This window comes from Dreissena polymorpha, chromosome 5 (genome assembly GCF_020536995.1).
Source record: "Dreissena polymorpha isolate Duluth1 chromosome 5, UMN_Dpol_1.0, whole genome shotgun sequence".
Classification (NCBI taxonomy): Eukaryota; Metazoa; Mollusca; class Bivalvia; order Myida; family Dreissenidae; genus Dreissena; species Dreissena polymorpha.
This window is the reverse complement of record NC_068359.1, coordinates 34,544,032-34,550,053: the sequence shown is the minus strand read 5'-3', so window position 1 is coordinate 34,550,053 and position 6,022 is coordinate 34,544,032.

Here is a 6,022-nt window from a genome sequence, read left to right as displayed (position 1 = left end):
ACTTGCCGATCTGCGCGTCTTTATATACTAGTGAACAGAGCGCCACCTTGCCAACCGAAAGGCACGATCCGGAAACTACCGACGTTTCCGAATTCCCTCCGCACTACGGAGATTATCGATCAGCAGTTCTCCTTCACTAACACAGAAACAAGCCGAATATAAACGCATGATTTTACTAGAAACATTCCTTAAATATCAAATACTCTTTAAATGCTTAATACATTATTGTTAGCCATACAATTAACTTACTTTATGAAGAACAAGTTACAATTTCATATTGTTCACCTGGCAAATTTAAAACTAAGGGAGGTAATTATACTGTAGCAATAAAGAAACGCAAAGCCACGAATACTTTCGTTATACAAGATCATATTTCTAATATGATTATAGGTGCTACCTAATTTACGGGCAAAAGCTTTTTAAGTTTTTTTGATAACCATGTATTTTTAATAAATATATGGATATATGATTGTGTTCAAAATATGATAATTGTTGCAATAATTAAGTAATGCATACAAAAAAATCAATCTTAAAACGAGTTACATGTTCCAAGCCTAAAGATCTAGCATCTTATTTTTTTTTGTTTTCTAGCCACAGGAATTTATAGCTGGTTCGGTGTCTGTGGTATAGTGGATGGGGTGTCTGCTAACTGGCTTAGTCAATGGGAGGTCTCTGTATTGATCCTTAAAGTGGAAGCATTCTTTAGATAACCCTAAAGACATACTATGGCATACCATTTGGGTTGAAAGTCAAGAAGACCTACACGTTAAAAAGAGAAATGAACGTCGAAGTACAATAATTGTACGTCGACATGAATATAAAATACACTTCGAAGAATATATTTGTACGTCAACGTACAATTTGTACTTTGACATACATGTTTGTACTTCTACGTACACACTTTCTGAACAGCCAATCAAAACACTAGTCTCTTGAGCCGCTTTTCCTTCAGATTTATTCATAATAAATGTTTAAAATCTCTTTTTTAGTTGAGGACAAAATGAATAAAAATATCAGAATGGCAAAAAAACAACACATAAAAGTTTCAAGTATTTAATGCATTGAAATAGATTATATACAAATTTGAAGAAGATTCAATTGTTACTTTTTTAAAATTAAAATTATTCAGCATATTGTGTGTATGAAATGATCATGCGCGGCGGAGTATCACGACCGTCCAGCGCATTACTGTGTAGGAAATTCCCAACGGTAACCAGTTACCAAGCATTAATGGGATAAATAATGTATTATAAACTCCCCGTTGGTCGTATTTTGTGATAACCATAACTTGCATAAGTCAGAGGTTAATTCCGCCACGCCAGGTCAATAAATACGCACAATATCTATGAGTTAGCGGTCGATAGTCGCATAATTTGGTAAAAATTATAATAATAATAATGTTTAATAAATACGCACAATATCTATGAGAAAGCGGTCGATAGTCGCATAATTCAGTATAAATAATAATAATATTAATAATGTTCAATATCAAAAATCTCTAAAAGCAACAGACGTAAGGTGTCTTCTGATTGGCTAACACTCAAGGGTCGGTGAAAATTGTACGTCGAAGTACATTTCTCGTTCTACTTAGTAGGTCTTGTAGACTTTCGACGTCATGGTACGTCATATAGACACTAAATACTGGTCCTACCCAGGAAACAGTTTGCTTCATCAAATGTCTCAATTCAACTTGACAGCTTGCTAAAGCAGTTGCATTTAGCATACAGTACACTGATTTAACATAATCAAAATCATGTGATGTGTCAAATCAATTTTGATTGACAAATTTGACAGGATTTTTTTTAATCGAATAAGTTTTAGACTGTCAAATAACACACACTACGTATTGAAAGCCATACCTGGAGCTTTCGTCTGTATATCACTGACTTCATCAGAAGAATGATTTCTACTGTTGGGAAACGTTAACACCACTAATTGTCTTCTTATTTATTATCAATGTATAATTATGTGTAACAGCATAACAACATACTTGATTCGCAATTAAAATATTTAATAAATACAGGTATCTTGCAGGTTTCTAATTTTCTTTCGCAAACTATTGTTGAATAGTTTAAATTTTGTCGCCACTAAAAAACTAGCCATTTTGTAGCAATTCTAAAATCACAGTCTAAACTGCATACACTTAACTCTATAGTTACAATTTGAATGCAAATATTAGAATGCATCATGTTATATCATCCATATTTTTTTATTTAAACATTCAAATAACACATAACACAGAACATATATAAAAAGGTATGTGGTATTGTGTGGAGATACAAAACACTTCACATCATTTATTTGCACATAAAATAATTGTTACAAAATAAGTAAAACTAAAACACTGTCATCAACCTACATTTCAAGAATATTTACGTATATGAAATTACAAAGTGGTGTTATTGTATTACCTTTTACAAAATTAACATTGCTGGTTTTGTACTAGCCATAAAACATTTATCATGGATTAACAAGTAACAACCAATTTATTAATTACACAATAGAACGGAAATCATATTAATTGCATTATGCATTTACTAAACAAGCTATTTGCTACCGTTTAGAATTACACTATCTTACTAAAAATGATCACAGGTACTTAGTGCTTTTACATACTTGTGGTAAGTTTTGTATTACTAGTTTGACAATTATCGGCAGACACTTGTCGATATACAGACAAAAATTGCATGGGAACTTTCATATTTTTTCAGCATAATTGCCTTCAAATTGTTAATTTAACAACCCTTTGACATTGTTTGCACATCTGATCTTATTATACAATAGCTGATTTTTGTTTATAGATAGACATATATAGACTTTTCAAAGTTCTATAAAAGTTCACACATGTTCCATCCAAGTAAACAAACAGAACCAATAAAGATCACCACAGATAATAACTGTGTGTATAGCTTGGAAATTTGATTCATCAATCCCTCCTTTGTTGATTTCTGTAAACCAAAACTGTCAGTTTTGCTGGATAGAATGGCTTGTATGATGCCCAGCTCTTGCCTTCGCAGAACAGCTTTTAAAAACGGAAATCCAACAAATATCTTAAAATTTGGTCAATAATGGCATTAATGCTGACAATTTATAAATGTCTTGTTTTTTGTTGATTTCGAATCTGGAAGATTTTTTTCGTAAGATTGTGGTACGAAAATCCAACGGTATCGGATTTTGTGGTTTTAGGCCTTAACTAATTATAGTGATATGTAACCTTTCGGGATATCGGTAAAGTGCGAGCAGACGAGGTGTAAATACGTTAAAAGTAAAAGCTAAAAAGTTAGATCGGAATATCTTTAAATTTTGTGAATAAATGTGTTCCTGGTGGATAACAACGACAACTTACCAGAATATTGCTCATGATCACACGTAAAACTTCTTTCTGAGACATTGTGTACACACCGGTCTTACTGACAATAACGAAGTGACGTCACCATCCATGTATAGAATGCTTTCTGAGAGCGAATGGAAAATGCGTCACATATTCTGCTAAATAAACAGTAGGGTGTCGTTATTGAAATACCCCGAGAATACTGGAAGAATAGAGATGCCAACTATAATGTTTAAAACAAATAATTTTTTAACAAGCGTTTGTGATTTGTCAGGATAATAATAACAATAAGATATCGAAAAGATCAAAGCAAATAAATTCGACAGAAATCTGAGATTCGGCAATATATTAAAGACGGGTTATGTTCACCTAAATTGTGTGTGGTAAAGACTGTCTTTATATGTAGTGAACCAGTCTTCGGCTTATACCCACTGAAGAAGAGCATTCAGGGGAGATAATTGAGTAATGACTTAATTCTGGAACGGTTGCGAAGAAAAACAAATAATGCGAGAATATTTAGTGCGATTCGCTACACAATTATGATGTCATTGATATAACTTTTCCTGAGGTATGTATTTACATGTGATTTAGCATATGTCAAAGTGTTTTAGATTTGTTCAAGGTCATAAATAGCATCGCGAAAATATATGTCGCGTGGCAAATTTTTTTGAGATGTATCCATATGTGGTATTCTTATGTAATTTTATGTCTAAATTCCCATATGTATGAACGGTCAACGCCCGCTTCGCGGGCTTTTGCCCGTATAATATCATGTTCACGCCGTTTCAGAAAAAATATATGTATGTGTTTGTGTGTGCGTATTTGATGTTATTATTGACTGTATGTGTGTCAAAATGTCTTCTGTAAGTAAACGGGTAATTTTGCAATATAATAATATGCTATGACTGCAATGTCTCGTGCTCTATCGCGAGTAGTCAGGAAATAAACTCGCACCCTGCTCCCGTCAACTTGTAAATGCGCCTCGTTCTGGGAAAAAGAGTCTTAAGAACGTGAAATGTCGTCCCAGAATAGCATTTGCATTCCGCATACGCTAATCAGGGAAGACACTTTATATCAAGACAGGAATTTCGTTGAGAAAATACTTTCTTTAAACTTAAATTTCCATATAAGGTGACAGTGTAGTCCCTGATGAGCCTGCGCGGAATGCACAGGCTTATTCAAGGTAGACACTTTGCACACATGTATGATGCCCGAATTTCCCAGACCGAGACCAAATGTTAGTGCTGGCCACTTTCTCATTCTGTTTGTTGCTCAGTCTGTAACTGCTGGAAATATGTACATTTATGATCGTTTATTATGCAATATTCATATACTGAAACTCGCTCATTCATGTGTTTATTGATGGAATTTATTAGTACAGTATAGGGAATTCATCAATAACTATTGACATGAAGATTTTCATAACTATCTTCAATTTAACAGAAATAAACTAACTCAAAACATTCAAAAATGGCCCCTATACTTAGCAATACAATAATTGGGTGTAACGTTGTGACAAACATTTAACAAATAAAACAAAAGTTTCTCAATGTTCATTATGTATTTTACATTGTTAAGTTCAATCTTCTTGTTTAAATATAGTTATAATGTAATTGTCGTTATAGAAATACGTTGATTCGCTTTATGACATACCCAATGTTCGGTCATGTTTTGCGCACACCATTTAAATTACGCATGTGTGTTATGTTAATAAGTACATGCTGATGTTATGCGTATTTGTTCTACCTTCTTCTGCAAGCGGTATGCCTGCAAACTTCACTCAAAACCCTCCCACGAGTCTTGTAAATAAAATTTAATGTGTCCATTGCACGATTAAGAATCTCGCTGAAAACATTCCTTTTTTATATTTGGTTGAATTTTCTATAGCTCAGTAATAAACGATAATACGATTGAGAAGTACGTGGAATTTCGAAGTTATAATTGCATAATATTATTTATTTAATGTATCTAGGTATTTTATCGATTTTGTTTAATGCCTGATACTAATGGTCCGATATCGATGCGTTACAATGTTTTTATACTTTTTTATTGCGTTTGTCTGTGTAACACATGTAAATAACAATGTCTAACGAAATGTGTAATATTATAATTACAATACCACATAATAGATCCATAATACATTTTTGTCTTTTTATAAACTGTAACTTTATGTTAACTCTGAGCAAATACATACATAAAGCTTGAAAACGAATATTTTGTTGTATATAATTACATCATCGCTTAAGGAAGTCTAGTTAGTGCTTTTTTACTCGAGTAAATAACAAGGCCTATGGTTAAGACATTGTTTGGAATTTACACATCGACAACAGCAATCGCCTGAATCATTATATACCTCGCATAACTCAAACCATCAAAACAACCAGTGTCCGATGAACGTATTGTCCGTCAAACAGCAGTGACCACCTGCCCGTCATTAAAATGCTCTACTTGTTAAATGACAGTAATTCTGATTGAGGCACAATGCCAGCTGTGACGCTAAAGACCTAAGCGAAAAAACACTTTTGCGTTTTATGGAGTAACTCCTATAGTAAAACCATTAGCCTCTACGCCAGCCCCAGACATTAACTTAGTCTCCGTTGCTTGCAATCCAGCTTGCACATACGTCAGAGATGAACTTAGTTGTTACCTTCCAATGATGCTTGCTGTGGCAATGAAATCTGGCGTTAGAGA